This window comes from Ochotona princeps, chromosome 9 (assembly GCF_030435755.1).
Source record: "Ochotona princeps isolate mOchPri1 chromosome 9, mOchPri1.hap1, whole genome shotgun sequence".
NCBI lineage: Eukaryota > Metazoa > Chordata > Mammalia > Lagomorpha > Ochotonidae > Ochotona > Ochotona princeps.
In genome coordinates, this window is record NC_080840.1 from 23,989,459 (window position 1) to 24,009,331 (window position 19,873).

Consider the following 19,873-nt stretch of genomic DNA (forward strand, 5'->3'; position numbering starts at 1 on the left):
GGGAATGTACAGTAACTGTGTAATAGAGACTATCACATCCAGATGTAAGGATACAATGCAGTTTGCATCTATACCTCCAAATAAAAACTGGACTCCCACTGAAACTGTGACAAGCGGATGCTGGACTCTCTGCCATTGTCCATACTGGCAATGTCAGGACACACTTACATAGCAGAATGATGGACTTATGACTGAGTGTGAAGGACTTTATCATTATAATAACATAGAGAAAATCAGTGGGGAAGGAGTAAAAGGGTTTGGGGAGAGGGGAGAAGAAATCCCAGAGCATATGGAAGAGTATCATAAAATAATAAAATAAGTAAAGAAACAAAGGACAATCAGTGTCGTCAACATCAAAACTGAGAAAACATACATATTTTCGCCTTTAGTTCATATCTCCCAGTTAACCTGTTCAACAGAAATTAACTTCTTTTCAAAAGTAACTGTATAGGTTCGGGCCTTGGGTTTGGGGGAAAGTGCTGCTCCTCACAGTGTGGCGGCTGTGGGGGGTGCCCCTGCCGGGTTGGACCCAATGCTGGGGGCTCACACCAAAGACACTGCTGCAAGGCAGTGAACGAGTCCTCGGCCTCCCCCAGGACCCAAGAGAGCTCTTTCCTCAAGGTAAGTGCACCATGAGGGAACTTGGGAACTGGGTTAAAATTCCTAGCTCCGCCCAGCTGCTAATATCTTGCGGCTAGGTGAGTTTGGGAGGGGTTCGGGCCTTGGATTTGGGGGCAAGTGCTGCTCCTCACAGTGTGGCGGCTGTGGGGGGGTGCCCCTGCCAGGTCGGACCCAATGCTGGGGGCTCATGCCAAAGACACTGCCGCAAGGCAGTGAATGAGTCCTCGGCCTCACCCAGGGTGGCCAGTTTACCATGTGGTGCCAGGTTTTGCCTGCTGGCCGCCTGGCAGCCTGCTCTGGGGTTTTTTAAGATATGTTTGCTGCCTGGGGACACCCATGACTAAGTCCAATTTTAGTGTAGGTGAGTAGTGAATCTTGGGTGATTGCCAGTGAAAGGGTCATGGAAGTTTTAGGTATGCGTGGGGACTGAGACCTGGTGGTTTGGAGGGAAGTACCCAGGACACAATTACGGTTAGTCAGATATACCAACCCAATTTGGAATACAGAAATGGACTGTTTGCCTAGAACATCACTGATCGTCACACACCAGGCCACACCAATACTATGGATGGGGGCCTCTTTGGCAGTGATGGGTACCATTACCCAACAGTTTGGTGGAGTGGTGGAGTGGTCACATTTGGCAGGGTCAAGACTGTATCCAGCACGCGAGAGAACTTGGTCTGGGGGTAGACACTATGGGGTTGTGTGGGCCCAACCCTGTGGAAATACAACTTCCCCTAGTTGGACACCCTAACAGGGTTGAGGTTCCCACCAAGGGGCGCGTTTGCTGGAATGGGGGCTGTATTCTATCTAGGAAACAGTTGCAGTCACCCGAGGCACTAGTGTGGGCTGGGATTGGATGCACCAGGCCAGTTAAGACCCCAACACCATCTGGTGTCATGGAAAACCAGGGTAGATGTGGGACTGACTAGGCTGGGTCTCAACACCCTACTGAGCCATGTGTGAGCTGTACGTGGGTATGGACGAGCCATGGCTGGGCTGAAACATCCAACAACAAGAACCAGAATGGGGTGAAAGCCAGCCAGGAAAAGCCACTGTTCCTGCTAGGACAGGAGGTGAACTGAGTAGGGTTGGCTCATGGACCCCCTGGTATGCGCAAAATCTGGCATTGGGAAGGGTTCTGATGGAGCAGCCTGGGCAACTCCTCTGGCAGGACACAGACCCTATGGGTAAGCGCAAGAAGCATGATAGGAAACAGCCCAGAACAGGTCATGGAAAGTTTCCCACTGGCACACATTCGGCATGGGTCAGGAGCAGACCAGGCTGAATCAGTTCATGTCATCCACTGGCAAATCCGATCACCAGAACAGAGTGTGGGTTGAGCCGGGTTTGGTTGCGACAAAACCAGTACACATTATGGAATGCCAGGGTGGGGTTGCCTGTACTGGATTTGACTGCAGCACCCAACCAGCACGCTTGAGATCCAGGAAAGGAGGGGCAGAGTTGGCAAGGGGATTAAGGGGTTGGTCCCCTCGCCGGATAGCTACTCCCACTGGAGAGCGTGGGCTGGGATGAGGACAGACCAGACTAAGCAAGGCTGCAACACCTGTGCGCTGCATGTGGACTAGATCAGGGAAAAGTCAGGCTGGGCTGATTATTCCTGTGGGTGCAAGCAAAAATTAGAGTGGGTGAGGGATGTTTGGGCTTGGCCACAGCATCAGCTGGCAGAAGCTGGCACTGGGGACTAATTCTGTCAAGTCAAATCACAGAACCACCTAAAGAGTGCATAAACCGGGAGTGAGAGAGACCTGGGAGGGAGAAAGTGGGTTCCCCCTTCCTGGGTCACTAGTCCCGTGGGAGGACATGAAAACTAGGACGGGGGCTGGGGTGGCTAGACAGAGAGGCACTCAACATCCGTGAGGGCTGGATGGTTGAGTTGGTTAGATGGGACTAAGCTTTAATACCCACTGACAAGTACAAGGGCCAAATGGGATGGGGGACAGACTGGTCTACTGCTACACATACTGGCAAACTAGGGTAGGGGGTGGGCCTGATGGGGGTTATTGTGGGTCACCCCGACTAAGCTGCAGCTCTCACTGGTTGATGTAAGGGCCGAGTATGTGGTGGGCAGAACCAGACTGGACAGCAACACCCATTGGTTCCAGTGCAACTCGGGACTGAAAACAAAACCAACCCAGCAATTGCAACCACCAGCTGATCGGGGTGATGGACTGTGCAGGGCCCTGTGCTTGCTAGAACATACAAGAATCTGGTCTGGGAATACCTCAAGGTTTCTTTGGAGATCTCCTCAACAGAACTGCTGGACTCAGAACTCTAACCAAGAAAAGACAGAAGACAGAACACGGAGACTTTATGATGGACCATATCAATCAGTGGACGACCTCATCGAGCGAAACTGGCAGCGATTCATAACTGGAGAAGTATAAAAACCACTTGAGCACATATCTCAGAGCATGCCCCACATCCGGGACTTGTGGTGGGCGGGAAACCGGGTGGGGCTTCTCCCTCAATATCCCCCTTTACCTCAGATACATGATGGAAACAATATGGACATAATAGTATTACCCACTTCCCTATACCCCCTGAACCTTTTTTTTTTAACCGCAATTAACTATGTAAAGATTGTCAACAACAATACAATAAAGTAAAAAAAAAATTTAAAAAGTAACTGTATAATTGCATTAATTTTAATGAAAATTGTAGCAATGAGTTCATAGAAGAACATATTAGTATACTAAGGTCATTGCTATACCATGCTACTATTAAGATATATAATTCCAAAGAAACCATCACATTTTATTTTCAGCTTTTATTTAACAAGTTGGCATTAGGAGTAAACAGAAAATATTTATGAAGCCAAATAACCAATAAAAATTATCAGCATTTTGTTTAAAAGAGTTCGAACTACAAAACTTTGAAAGTGCACCTTATTTAAAATTATCTTTAGTCCAAGGAATAGAAATATAAATTAATTTCTTCAGATGCTCTGAAGACAAAATTCCTGGTTTCAAAGCTTAACTTCATCATTTTCAGCAATGACAAAAAATAATTAAAGAGTTACTTTATCTTTGCATGCCAGTTTACAATCCCCAGCTACACAGTCAGCAGTATAACACTATTAGCCATGTTCTGAAATATTTTGTGTATTAAATTTTTAATCCATAAAATGATCTTTGAGCTGTTACAAATAGCAGGCAGTTCAAAATCATTTGCTATTAATTCTGCTCACATCCTGTGTGAAAAACACAAGATTGTGTTACACTAAAGATATTCTCTTCTCAATTTCCAAGCATTAGTATAACCCATAGTTACATCACCTGCCACACTTAGTTCTTTCTTCCAGTTATTTGCATACCACTAAACAAACCCCTCACCACTTTCAATTCACAGAAATACTGATTAGCCAACTAAAATCAAAGTTCTTTCAGACTTAGAGGGAAAAAACCTCATTCACCTATATCTGAGATAACATTTCCATATCCTTTTCCTGGACTTCGGGTTTTACCCATTATCTTTTCAATTTCTTTTTTTTTTTTTTTTTTTTTGTATCCTTCTTCTAATTTTCATTATATTCTACTTATATAGATGTAGATTTTGTTATCTGGACGCTCCAAATTAAGATGAATTTTACTGATAGTTCATAGGTGGGTGAGGGAGAAAGATCTTTTTAAATCAATTCATTTATTTAAATCAAGAGTTACAATGTTGGGGGAGACACACACACACAGACACACACAGAGAGAAAGATATTTCCATCTGTAGGTTCACTTAGCAAATCACCACAATGGTCGCAACTGGACAGATCCAAGCCAGGAGCTTGGATCTTTCACAGAGGTGTAAGGGCCCATCCTCTTGGACCATCCCAGGCATAGGCACATTAGCAGGGATAGCTGGAATGGAAGGAAGTGAGGTAGCAAGACTGTTACTGGTATCAACATAGGATGCCAGCACTTCAGGTAGTGGATTTAGCTGCTATGCTGCTATCTCACGCCCTTTACATCCTTACATAATTGCATATATTTGTATATCACCATTCCCAGTCTTTACACCTTTTCAGTCACGTTTCCAATGAATATACTCTAAATGCACTCAGTGTCACTTTATTTGACTTCCTGTATTTATCTCTGCCTTTAAATGCAGTTCTCATTGAAAGGAGTTATGACTTCAATATTGGTTTATGTAATTTGTGTCAACTTCTTCATTTTAAACTGTTGCCAAATTTCAAATGTCATTCTATTACTTATTCAGTTTTACCTGCTGAGTTCCATGATGCCACATGCTCTCCATTCAACTCCTCATTAATCTAGTGGTGGCTCATTCCTGTATTTTTGAGGTTTTCCATTGTTATCCCATTTACTTTAATTTTTATAATTGACATAAAAATGTGTTTCAAATAAAATTCCCAAGTGTAGGGTATAGAGTTTAATAAGCTTTCACAACACTATTCTTATGAAATACAAGTTATCTATCCCATGGTTCCTTTAAAATGTACCATTTTTAAATTTATCAAGTATTTAATTGATAATAAAATCTAATAAATAGATATAATATATGTACCTATAAACTAACATCTGTATCTATATCTAATCCATATATAGATATATAATCTCTATATCTATATCGATATCGATATTGATATCGATATCGATATAGATACAGAGAGAGAAGAAACGAGGAAATTCCCATTGTCGTGGGAATGAGCACTTACTGTAGCTGTTGTGAGACCTATATCCACACAGGAATGCCTGCATTTGACTCGGGCTTCCTGCCGATGCAATAAGGCAGTGGTAATGGCTCCAGTTCCCCCCACTGGGGAAATCTAGATTGTGTTCTTGCCTCCTTGCTTTAATCTTGGCCCAGCTTCAGCCATCACAAACATTTGAGGGATGAAACAGTGACTCATCTGTTTCTTTAACTTTTTCTCTCATCTAATTACCCTACCTCTCAAAGAAATAGTGAAAAAAAATAAAGTACATGTGAAAACAATGCAAATTAAAAACAAGTAACCTCCCGGTTTTGTTATAAAAGTGGTATTGCTTGTAGCTTTGTGTGCATTTTTCAGAGAATTTCAGGTTCTCCAAACCACACTGAAAGAGCCAATAAATTAGTGTGCCTAGAATGGCACAGTTCAATAAGGTGCCACATCCAATAATGTAACCACATGTTTATTTAATATAAATTGAGTAAAATAATCCTTATTATTGCTAGCTTCCTTTTAATTGCTTATTTGACACACTTAATTATTGCCGACTATTTTGGGTAATACAGAATTTGAACATTTCCATAACCACAGAGAATTAGCTTAGAATGTACCGCTTTATTATTTTCATTTTCTCTTATATTTTTTCAAACTTAGAAGGTATCTCTGTCTCTTGATCATTATTATCCTTATAAAACAGAGTAAGCAGAATACCATGGACTGTGCAGCTTAGCAATGGCAACAGAAGCCTGATTTTTACAGTTTGTGAAGTTGGGAAGTCCAAGATCAAATTCTTAGGAGATTTGTTATCTGGCTAGAACCTATAATATTACAAAGACCGATTTCTCCACACTACCATACATGGTGGAAAGTTGCACAGTTCTCTGGATACCACTGCAATACATTACAGCGCTCTACCCTCAAATAACATCATGTTGGGAAGTAAGTTTCAACGTAAGAATTTCAGGGAGACACAATCCTGCTGCCTATAGCCACCGCCATTGCTATAGAGTAAGCAATCAATATGCAGATTTCAAATACTGCTTGTGCCTTGTGCTGAAAATCAGACCTAAAGAACAACCTCTAACCAGATTGTCAACACACAATCTGGAGTGCACGGTAGGAAAGACAATTCTTAGAAATGGTGGTGAGAACTACACAGTGCTGTTACCTCATCAAATTCCAATCGATCTAACTCAATGAGTCCCCATGCTTCCTGGTGGTCATGCTGATTGTCAGTTATACCAGTCACTATGGATTATAAACTTCAATACGCTGAGTGTGTAAAAGAAGCAATGCTACCATTTTTATTATTCAAGAGGAAATAAAACACTGATGAGTTTATTGGGTAGGGATTAAAATGTGGCAATTCTTCCTTATATAATTTGATAATCTTGCCACACATTGGATACTTTGCTTTTGCTTTTCAATAATTTTATATTTAAGAATACAATTGACTCTTTATTAAAAGCTTTTGGGAAAACTGTTTTTAAGAATTAAAGAAAGGCAACTGCAACCATCAGCTGATCGTGGAGATGGTCTGTGCAGGGCCCTGTGCTTACTAAAACATACGGGTATCTGATCTGGGAATACCTCAAAGTTTCTTTGAAGATCTCCCCAACTGAACTGCTGGACTCAGAACTCTAACCAAGAAAAGACAGAAGACAGAACAGGTCAATCATTCATCTCAGCTATATGATGGCAGCGAAATACTGGGCAAATGAAGACCCTATCATGGACTGTGTCAACCAGCGGACGACCTCATCGAGCGAAACTGGCAGCGATTCATAACTGAAGAACTATTAAAACCACTTGAGCAAATATCTCAGAGCATGCCCCACATCCGGGACTTAGGGTGGGCGGGAAACCGGGTGGGGCTTCTCCCTCAGTATCCCCCTTTACCTCAGATACATGATGGAAACAATATGGACATAATAGTATTACCCACTTCCCTATATCCCCTGAACCTTTTTCTTTTAACCGTAATTAACTATGTAAAGATTGTCAACAACAATACAATAAAATATATTAAAAAAAAAAGAATTAAAGAAAGGGTGGAACGTGGGCAAGAGGGAGGAAAGTGGAAAATATTACTAAGCTGCCAAATCTGTTATCAGGGTTAATCTCATATAAATAAAAATAAATAAAAGTGAATGTTAATAGAAATATATAGCATTAATTGTTTAATACAATTTAAACCTAAAAAAAAATAGAGGGATAAAGTAACAAAGATAGCAAGAAAAATCAATGAAACCTAAAATCTAAAATCATTGAAGCACCAAATATTGGTACTTTGAACATAAGAATGAAATGGGGGAAATGCTTACTAATAAAAGAACAGAAAGTGAAGTGAGATAAATTATCAATATTACTAATAAAAGACAGAATGTGAATATCACAAGGACTATAAAGGGATACAATATATGACATGCTGGAAATAAATATAAGAAATGAAACTTGGAAGCTTGAATGATACAAACTACCTGATTACTTTAGAAAAAAAAGAGGAAACTGAATAATGTTGTACATATTTTGAAAGTGAGCATTTTATTAGAACATCTTCACAGCAATAACTGAACACACCGATTCAAATCCAAAAACTTACAATCACACAAATCATGCCTCAGCTGGTTCCAAGGAGAAACGTTATAAATATTAAGGAATAAATACAATCTGTTTCTTTTCAATATTTTACACATGATAGGAGGGAAGAAATGATTATGAAAATGTTTCTTACAGAACTACCCTTTCCCTTTTAATTATTCAGATTTTGAAATTTCCATTGATACATCTTTATGTCCGTTGATTATTTTTATACTTATACTCGCTGGTTGAATATTCCCAATCATCTTTTCTCTTAATAAATTTTTCATCTATAGGATTTCTTGCTTTAAAAATAGTCCAAATTTTTTAAAGTTTCATGATCTTTTGTTTTTAAAAAATGTATTGCTATTTACTTTTATACAGAATTTTTAAGTGATTGAACAAAATTATTTTTTAATCCAAAATTTGACCCACCATGAGTGAACATACAGACAGTTGTTTTCAGTTGGACTGGTGTTCCTTGTGTCTCTGAATGTTCAGTACTATGTAAGTGAAGGCTGAACATTGCATACAATAGGTTGTGACAATCCTGTATTGTGTCTACTTTTTGTGAACTATGAATTATCTTTTATTTCTAATAGGAAAAAAAAACAGCACTTGGATGGCCCTTACCTGAAAGCGACATCTCTGGGGCAGCTCTAGCATCATCTCTTCCAATACCAGCATGTTTTTAATGCCAGTACATTGCTTCTCTTGGGTATCAAATATTTTATGATCAGATAAAGAAACAGGCAGAGAAGATCCTTATTATCTGTCTCTGATGTCTTTGCCTCTGAGCCTGCAATTTTGCTTTCAGAGTCTCTTCTTCCTTCAGATTCTGTCCTCTGACACTTCCAACCATTTGGCAACACATTTCTGCCACCTGAACTGCAAAATTTTGACAGTGTCTCTTTAGTTACGAGAAGCAACATGTCCTTGAAGCCCTAATATTCAAACCTGTAAAACTTCCTGTGATGGTGAATTGGTTTTCATTGTTGTTCTAGCTTAATATTTTGTTTTCATTAAAGAAACAGTGATCTTCTTTCACATGCATAATTAGTTTTCAGTTGATTTTTTAGGCAGATTATACTTTCAAATGTGCTCTTATTTTTTTCACTGAGCTAGGATTCTCATTTCCACCTTCAGGTTGCTTTCTAAATCCTGATTTCTGACGTAACTTTATAGAGTAGGTCTGTGGCTTTTCCTGTCTCAAAATGATCTCTGATATTAAATATTGCATTTAATAGTGCTACTCAACCAAAATGCTCAATAAATATTTCGGTTACTTCTGTTGATTCTTCAAAATTAAATCATTTTGTATCTTCTCTTATATTTTTCATTGTCTAAATTTTTCCATCAAGCCTGTATATTTGTCTTCGGTTTCATAGTTTCTATTTTTTTAAATTTAAATATATTTATTTATTTTTATTGGAAAGTCAAATTTACAGAGAGAAGGAGAAACAGAAAGATCTGGCCACTGATTCACTGCTTTAGTGCAACTGAGCCAATCTTAAGCCAAGGAGACAGGAGCCCCTTTCACGTGGATGCAGGGTCCCGAGACTTTGGGCCATTATTTACCAAGCCACAAGTAGGGAGCTAGATGAGAAGTGAGGCAAGATCCCTGACAGGTTTTTGAACAGGGAGAAGAATGTGAAGGATGGAAAATACAGTCAGGTGCTGGCCCACAGTATGGGTAATAAGCTCATCCAGGACCTGAAGTGGCTAAAGAAAATCCAGTGAACAGTGACATTTAACCTTTAAGGCAAATTTTCATTGAATTGCATTAATATTAAATATATTTTGTGTAGGGAGTGTGCACGTGTAAGTAAACTGAAGAGAATTCAGGGTCAAATCAACACAAAATTCTCAAAGAATGGAATGAAAAATAATGTTTCTGACAGATAAAGTAAAAGACAGGAATTTTTCTCTATATCTACATACCAACTTGTAAATATATTCATCTATAGATGAATATATCATAAATTCATACATATGTCTATGAAGCAGTAGTTAATTTCTGAGGAATGTATTTCTGACCCTTTCCTTTTAAAAATTACAGTTTTAGATTAGTAACAGTAAAGAAATCCTGTACTATTCACAATATTCCCTAAAGAAATAGGAATAATTTGTCTGTGTTAGTTCTCATCTTAGAATTCTATGTCTTTTGTAATAATAATTCCTGATTCTAAAATCAATGCTAGTACTGTATTTTTGTTTCTGTTTAGAGGGAATGAGAAAACAACTCTAACTCCATTTTTATAATATATTTACCTGCCCTCCTTTACATTTCCATTTTTTATCTCCTTTTCTTACCCTACACTTAGACAAGCTAATAGAAATGCCCCGTGCTCACTCTTTTGCTCCTGTTGGGAAGTTCAAGCAACAAAAGACACTGATTGAACAAAACTCTCACGCAGGTTTCATGGCTAATCTAAGCACGAACCCACATCAATATCTTTTTCCAACTCTCCCTCCTCGAATCCATTTTATGAATAGTTTAAGAACTTAAACTATTTAAGAATCTCCATGTAAGAATAGCCAGAACACCTACAGTGTTCTCCCAAGTACATCTGATGATGACAATCTAGCTTTACCCACCCTCTGGGAGGTTGCAGGCCTGTGTGGTACCATGTGTCTCTGCATCTCAACCAGTAGGAATCCGTCCTGACTCCGAAGAGTTGGAGTGATAATAGAACAGAATATTCACATGTGTTTTCTCAAGCTAGAAATATAATTTTTAAATAATGTTACAGTTTATCTGGATCTTTGTTCCTATGCTATAATTTAAGACTGACTAAATGAAAGGAAGCATAATCTAGATGCAACCAATAATATATACTTAGTATATAAAAAGAAAAACTTCTTCAAAAAGGATTACATTGTAATAAAATAACATATTGCCATCATCTAAAGCTAATTATACCAAGAAAAGCTTCTGTAGCAAATGTTTAATTTTAATTGCAATTCACTTGGGAAAAAAAAAATGGTAAGGCGAACATGTGAAGGAGTCATGAAACGTAAAGCAATGATTAATTCTTGTAAGATGACATGGTAGAATGTATATGTCAAACGGACTCACAATTCAAGAGTTCCATTTCATTTCCCATTTCATTAAATAGTTATGATTAATGATTTAAAGAGGCCAATAAGGGAAAAATTAAAATCTGCAAATGAGAAAGTCAGTATTAACATGTGTCAGCAAAAATTGATTTACTCAACTAAATATTTGATGGGTATTTACAGATTATTTCAAAAATTATAATCTGTAAGAAAAGGCTATAATTATTGGTAGAAAGTTAAAATCTTTAAGTGTTTAAAATGTTAGTGTTTATAAGTAGACATTTTTATTTACTTCAGTTTATTCAGTTCTAGCTTTCTTTCACAAATAACTTTTTGCATTTTATAATATTGACATATTATGTTCTATTATCATAGCTAGGAGTACAAATGCACCCAAATTTCTCTGTCTACTCATTATATTTACTCCAACTACCTATTTAAATTATTACTTGGGTTCAATTAATCTTGAAAATTATCATGTCTCAAACTGAACTTCATATAGGGTCCTACTTCTCAGTAACATCATCTCATTTTTATAATGCTTAAACCAAAACACTTGGGATCAGAATGGTTTAGTTTTTCATGTAAAACATATTTTTAATAGATTCTCTGTAAAATCCAGCTATTGTCATTTTGAAAGCATTAGCAAATGACATTATTAAGGGTGTGATTTTGATATGATTAGAACATTTCTCCCTAGTGAATGGGTCTGAAGCCTTTGTAAAAGTCCTACACACATTATCCAATTAGTTAGTCTTTCTTGCCTCTTCTATGTGAGGATGCAACAAGGTCTTTGCAGGATTAAATACTAGACACAACTGGGATGAGGTTCCCACCAAGGGGCGCGTTTGCTGGAATGGGGGCTGCGTTCTATCTAGGAAACAGTTGCAGTCACCCGAGGCACTAGTGTGGGCTGGGATTGGATGCACCAGGCTGGTTCAGATCCCAACACCATCTGGTGTTATGGAGAACCAGGGTAGATGTGGGACTGACTAGGCTGGGTCTCACTCCCCTACTGAGCCATGTGTGAGCTGTATGTGGGTATGGACAAGCCATGGCTGGGCTGAAACATCCAACAACAAGAACCAGAATGGGGTGAAAGCCAGCCGGGAAAAGCCACTGTTCCGGCTAGGACAGGAGGTGAACCGAGTAGGGTTGGCTCATGGCCCCCTGGTATGCACAAAATCTGGCATTGGGAGGGGTTCTGATGGAGGAGCCTGGGCAACTCCTCTGGCAGGACACAGTCCCTGCAGGTAAGCGCAAGAAGCATGATAGGAAACAGCCCAGAACAGGTCATGGAAAGTTTCCCACTGGCATACATTCGGCATGGGTCAGGAGCAGACCAGGCTGAATTAGTTCATGTTATCCACTGGCAAATCTGATCACCAGAACAGAGTGTGGGATGGGCCGGGTTTGGTTGCGACAAAACCAGTACACATTATGGAATGCCAGGGTGTGGTTGCCTGTACTGGTTATGAATGTAGCACCCATCCAGCACACATGAGATCCAGGAAGGAAGGGGCAGAGCTGGCGGGGGCATTAAGGAGCTGGTCCCCTCGCCGGACAGCTACTCCCACTGGAGAGCGTGGGCTGGGATAGAGACAGACCCGACTAAGCAAGGCTACAACATCTGTGCACTGCATGTGGACTAGATCAGGGCTGCAGCATCAGCTGGCAGAAGCTGGCACTGGGGACTAATTCTGTCAAGCCAAATCACAGGACCACCTAAAGAGTGCATAAACCGGGACAGAGAGACCTGGGAGGGAAAAGTGGGTTCCCCCTTCTTGGGTCACTATTCCCGTGGGAGGGCATGAAAACTAGGACGGGGGCTGGGATGGCTAGATAGAGAGGTACTCAACAACATCTGTGAAGGCTGGATGGTTGAGTTGGTTAGATAGAACTAAGCTTTAATACCCATTGACAAGTACCAGAGCCAAATGGGATGGGGGACAGACTGGTCTTCTGCTACACATACTGGCAAACCAGGGTAGGGGGCGGGCCTGGTGGGGGTTATTGTGGGTCGCCCCGAGTAGGCTGCAGCTCTCACTGGTTGATGTAAGGGCCGAACCAGACTGGACAGCAACACCCATTGGTTCCAGTGCAACTCGGGACTGAAAACAAAACCAACCCAGCAATTGCAACCACCAGCTGATCGGGGTGATGGACTGTGCAGGGCCCTGTGCTTGCTAGAACATACAAGAATCTGGTCTGGGAATACCTCAAAGTTTCTTTGGAGATCTCCCCAACTGAACTGCTGGACTCAGAACTCTAACCAAGAAAAGACAGAAGACAGAACAGGACAATCATTCATCTCAGCTATATGTTGGCAGCAAAATATGGGGCAAATGGAGACTTTATGATGGATTCATAACTGGAGAACTATTAACACCACTCGAGCACATATCTCAGAGCATGCCCCACATCCGGGACTTGTGGTGGGCGGGAAACCGGGTGGGGCTTCTCCCTCAATATCCCCCTTTACCTCAGATACATGATGGAAACAATATTGACATAATAGCATTGCCCACTTCCCTATCCCCCTGAACCTTTTTTTTCTTTTTTTCTTCTTTTTCCTTTAACTGTAATTAACTATGTAAAGATTGTTAACAACAATACAATAAAATAGATTAAAAAAAATACTAGAACCTCGAATTTGAAAGTCACAGCATCCATAACTGCAAGAAGCACATCTGTATATTTCAATTACATATAATTATATTCTAACCATTTCCTAAACCATGTACCTCTGCTATACTTATACTCTAAGTTATCATCCTTCTTACCTGCATTATTGAAATATTGTTAATGTGCTTTTGTAATCTTGACATCTTTGTTGTATAATCGATGATAATAATCACATCATTCTTATGTCCAAATCCATCCAATTATTTCACATTTAAATTAAGTTAAAAATCAAAGGTAAAAAATTATCTACAGGTTTTATAAGATCATCTGGCCCATAGTACTGGTCTGAATTTAAGCTATCACTCTTGGATACTTCATCTCCAATTTGCCAAATAAATTTATTCCTCAGAGTGCTTCCACTAATCACTTTGTGTGCTTGTGGCATTCTTTCCCTAAATATCTGAAAATATCTTTTCCTCACCTCCTCAATTTCTCACCTCTTTCTACTACCATAGGACGCTGTAGTAATTACAGTTCTTTTTCTCTGCCGGATTTATCTTGCATCCATGAAGAGTAAGAACACTAACAAGAAATAGTTTGCAAAATAGTAGCAAGTTATTAAAATTAGAGAAAGTGAAAGTGAAAGAAAACCTCTTGCTTGGGGTTCCTGAAGAAGGGAGCCTTTGGTGGCTGATTTCCTAAGGTTTTATACACTGTTAAAAAAGGCAGCGGTCAAGATTGATTCTGGAAAGTGATGGTTTGGATTGGTTAATCAGGTAAAAATTCCAATTGAGATTCAAAAAAGACAACAGAAAACACATGAGCCGCCTCCTACAAGATTTGTATACCTTTTGTTACCTAGGTGAGAAAACCTAATTAAAAGGACTAACACATAAGTCAATTGCTAACACTGACACTCATTCCTAGATGGTGCGGAAGGAATTTTTTGCCCCTACTTATATGGACAATAGTATTATCTGTTTGTCCTGATAAAAGGCTTGCATGTGGGCTTCCATCTGCAGGACCATCTCGAGTTGCTGGCCCCTGCATATGCAAAGACACAAGGTAAGAGGGAGTCACCACAGATAAGCCCTCCAAAGGGCATCCAAGAGGATGCTTATAAACTTTCACTGTGTTTCACAGAGTCAACATATTTAAATCCAAGTAAACTCAGGTCATGGTACCACACCATTAGTGGTGCTAACTAAATAGCAAAGTTATTCCTTAAATAACTGTAGCTTGCTGGTAGGATGGAATAATGATAAGAATCAAATATGGGATTCAAAGATGACTGCTAGGGATGAACGTGCATCGCACACTTGCTTATCTTTTATGACAAGGAGTTTGAATTCTTCATTGACTTGGCAGGATGATTTATCTTCCTTGGAAGTGGCAAAATTTTTTTCTAACTTCAAATGTGAAGCTGATTCATAAACACAGGCCTTTGTTCCGTAAGAGTGGATCCAAGATCCCACTCTCTATGCCTGTTCACATCAGGAGTGGAAAGAATCACAGCCTACGGTATCTACCAATACTTGTAAAGGGGAAGAGTAAACTGCCATGTCCTTGATCAGCACTGAGTCTCCTGGGCTATCCGAGTGCTTCCCAATTCCCTGGATATGACTCTCCAGATCTTGAATGGCTTGTTGTCATTTGGCAGGTACTGTGATCTCTCATTGGGTATGTCATCTCATCGCTAATTAGGAGATCAATATTAAGGAAAGGATAGTCATACCACATTTAATTTTTGCTCAAAGATAACTTTCAGTCAATATTTCTGATACATCCTATGGATATGGGCAGGAGAGTTATCCTGGGAAGATGAATTTCCTGAGATAGCTTCTTCACTTGTCTCATGAAGATGTCTGTATTCTTTTCAACCTTTGCTGACATTTGGGGTTGACAGGTGCATTGGAGATTATATTGAATGTCCAGCACCTTAGAGACTCCCTGATTAGCATTCATTGTGAAAGACAGATCTTAATAGTTTAGGCTTGTAGAAAGTCCACACTGACGGACAATTTCAGAGATATACTTCTTTATTATTTCAGTAGCCATTTCTGTTCTATGGTGGGGGGAGGGACATCTACCCACCCAACAAGTGAATGTGTCCACCAACAACAAGGGATATTGGATATTTCTTGTTTCAGGTATACAAGTAAAATCTGATCACCAATCATTCCCTGAATAGCTTCCTTTTTCCAGGAATCCTTTGATTTAAAGGGTTGCTCAAAGACAAAGATCAGATGCCTCCACAACCTGTTTCACATTCCCAAGGCTGTCCTTTTCCATAAGTAGTTGTACGTAGTTCTGTGCCAGCTGAATAGCATATGACTCCCCAGAGTTTGAGGCTATGACCTCAAGGATGTGCCCAATGAGTCTCCTCTGAGCACTACTGTGGCCTGAACTCTTGCAGTGATTTCTTTGCAAGTCAAAGGGTCCTCCAAAGGTTCTAAGAGGAGTCTCCTGGGCTGCCGTTCCATCCAGCCACCAAACCTGTATTCCTTTTAGAATGTAATTCCATTTCCATGTAATGGTACCACACAGGTAAAAACGGATCTTTTCTTGATGGTATCTGATACAGAATTGATTTGTGGAAAGTGCCTTTCTTTTCAAATAGCCAAATGAACATACTTTGAATCAATACAAATATTTACCCTTTTATCCTTGCTTAGCTGGAAGGCTCTATTTTTAAAAAGAATTTTCTTTAATTGGAAATACAGATATACAGAGAGTCAGAGAGGAAGATCTTCCATCCACAGGTCCACTCCCCAAGTGGCCACAATAGCCAGAGCTAAGCTGATCTGAAGCCAGGAGCCAGGAACTTCTGGATCTCCCACTCTCCTCTACTGATTTCCAAGGCCATAGTAGGGAGCTGCATGGGAAGTGGAGTAACCAGGATATGAACCAGCGAACATAGGGGATCCAGGCAGATTCAAGGCAAGGATTTTAGCCACCAGGCTATTGCATTGGGCCCGACTTAAAGGCTCTTGTCAGAATTATCAGCTTAGCCAAATGAACACTCCTTCCAGAATTATGAAGATAGCTCTCAATAGTCTCATTTAATGTAGCATTGCTATGTCCAGCTGAACTGGTTCTTTGCTAATCTGTAAGGAGAACCTAGCCCAGGCCCTTTAAAGGGGTTTTCTTGAAGTCTTTTCTAGCTGTATAGTTCTATGGAACTACTTTTACACTTCTGCTTCCTCTATCTGCTCTGAAAGAAAAGAAACAGGATTAAGATAAAAGTAAGTCTGGAACGCAATTGCAGTGTTCTCCAGCAGTAATGCCTGATATTTAAACGGTGATTGTTAATCACAAGACTCATTTTTTAAACCAAAGCTGTTTAATTTGATGGAGAAGAGCAGGATGCACCCAGTCTGGAATCTTGAGTTCATGGATTGCTTAGTGAAGACCAATGTCAAAGTCTGTTGCAATGATGGCAAGTGGGTGAAAGACAGAGACCAAATACAAGCCCTGCAAACAATGGTCCACAGTTGGGCAATAGCCCAAGGCTACAGAATTGCATACTTTAAAGATATCCTTGAGACAGTCACCTACTTACTTCTGTGTTAGGATCATGCTGTTGCTTGCTGATCATCCAGCATTGCCTGATTAACATGCATACTGGGTATGGCTATCAAAGATTGTGTTACATTGATCCCTATTATTTGACTCCACAAGCATTTCAATAAGAGGCTAAAACAGTGAGTCTTCCGAGTTTACCTCTTTTCCTTCACAGAATAAATATACTACCATATTATGGAGTTGGCCTTTAGACCACAAGGCATTCTAATGGCTAAATGACATGTTCAATGTCATTTTAAAGAGGCACTACTACAGAAACTAAGAATTTGTTCAGAATGTCAACAGTTATCTATGTTAATAAATTCCCACAGGATTATTCTAAAGTCAAGTGAGGTAACTGGAATTTATTTAAAAATGCAAAAATAAATAGTAATACATTTTTTTCATATAAACATTCTAAATTCCGGGCCCGGCGGCGTGGCCTAGCGGCTAAAGTCCTCGCCTTGAAGGCCCCGGGATCCCATATGGGCGCTGGTTCTAATCCCGGCAGCTCCACTTCCCATCCAGCTCCCTGCTTGTGGCCTGGGAAAGCAGTTGAGGACGGCCCAATGCATTGGGACACTGCACCCGCGTGGGAGACCCGGAAGAGGTTCCAGGTTCCCGGCACCGGATCGACGCGTATCGGCCCGTTGCGGCTCACTTGGGGAGTGAATCATCGGACGGAAGATCTTCCTCTCTGTCTCTCCTCTGTATATATCTGGCTGTAATAAAATGAATAAATCTTTAAAAAAAAAAAAATAAACATTCTAAATTCCTACTTGATTTTTTTTCTTCAAATCACATAAGTGTAATATGGTTATTCATTTAAAGCAATCAGTATGTAAATTTTAAATATTTATAGAAAATCTGAGGATTTGCATTGTTTTCATATAAGAAATATCATTTACTTACTTAAATTTCAATCTAAAAATGATAATGAGAAGACCACACACATATACTTCCATAGCATAAAAAGTTTTCCAAAATGATCATTCATGTGGAACCAGAAAGTGTGTCACTTTAATTAGCCTATTTGCTGTCTATACTAATTATATAATAACAACAAGCTATTGACTAGATGATTAGTAATGGTATTGATGCAAATGTACTCTGAACATTTATCACATCATTAAAATTTTGTTCATAAATTCAGTGACAGTTTCTTTTCTTGTGTACTGTCACTAAATCCTTCAGCTTACACCCCAATATTTTAACAATTTCTATATCCCAGTTATCTGTTCATTTGCACACTGTTGGTTCTTTAGTCCTAAAATTTTTTGTGGTCTTTTTGACAAGAGAATATATGTCTGTCAACATTTTCTTTTCCAAAGCTGGCCAAGTACACACATCAACTGTCTTCAAGCTGCTTCTGTTCTAGCAATTCTTCCTTTTTAAAAAAATTTATTTTAGACATTTGATAGTGAGAGGAGGAGAGACTGAGAAAGAAAGTCTCCGGTCAGTGAGTTAACTCTCCAAATGGCTGCAATGGCCATTGCTGAATCATCCAAAGCCATGAGCCAGTATCCTCTTCCAGATCTCATACATGTGTGCGCACATCAATTTTAATACCTGCTCTTCAGACCTAGCTGTATTTCATTAAAAACATGTTTTTAAATTTAAAACTTTGGGATATACATATTTTAATCAGAATTGAAAAAGCTTGTATTATAAACATTAGCTGAATTTATTATGACAAATGTCACAGCTCAAGAAAACAAAGAGTATTTCCTAATACAGTAAGTCCCTTGTAATTTAAATATATTTCTTTGCAGTCCATAGTATACTGTATATAAAAAAGGAACAAAGAAAAGGGATGTAAAATCTGTTATTTTTCTCAAGTAATTATCATTACTGGTTAATAGCATGTATAATTATTTTCGAAGACTTCTGCTTTTAGCCCTTCTACATTCTCCCTTCTCTTCTGCCAAGATACATCATGTGTTAATTACCTGACTGGCTCAAGAGACATAACACTTCGATTTTGAAGACTCATAAAGAAAAGCAAATTATTCCATCAAATGTGGCTCCAATAATACACTTACACAACTGGATTTCTCATAATGGATTTGAGAAAAAGAATACATGTCTAGTTTTAGTCTGTTGGCCACCTGTATTTCATCCTTTGAAAAATGCTGGTGCATATCATTTGCTTGTTTCTTTAGTGATTTGTTTTGTTGTCATTGATTTTCTCAAGCTCTGCATATATGCTGGATATAAATCCTCTATCAGTTGTGTAATTTGCAAACATTTTCTCCCCTTCTATTGTTTGCTTCTTTACTTTTTAACCTTTTTTTTTTTTTTTTTTTTTTTTTGCAGTGCAGAAGCTTCTTACTTGGTGTAATCCCATTTGTTTATTTTTGCTTTAGCTGCCTATGCTTCTGGGGTCTTCTCCAAGATGTCTTTTCTTATGCCTACATCTTATACAGTTTCACTGATGTTTTCCTTTCCTAATTTGGTGGTATTAGGACATAGATTTATCTGTGATCCATTTAGAGCTGATTGGTGTGTAAACAGAAAGGTAGATATCTTTTGTCAGACTTCTGCATGCGTAGACCCAATTTTCTCAGCACCACCGCTTCAGATACTGTCTATTCTCCATGTACTAATTTTGCTTTTCTTATCAAAAATTAATTTGCTCTACATGTGTAGGTTCATGTGTCGGATTTCAATTTTTGCCACTGGTCTTCATGTCTATTTTTGGGCCAGTTCCAGGTTGTTTTAAATACAACTTCCCTGTAC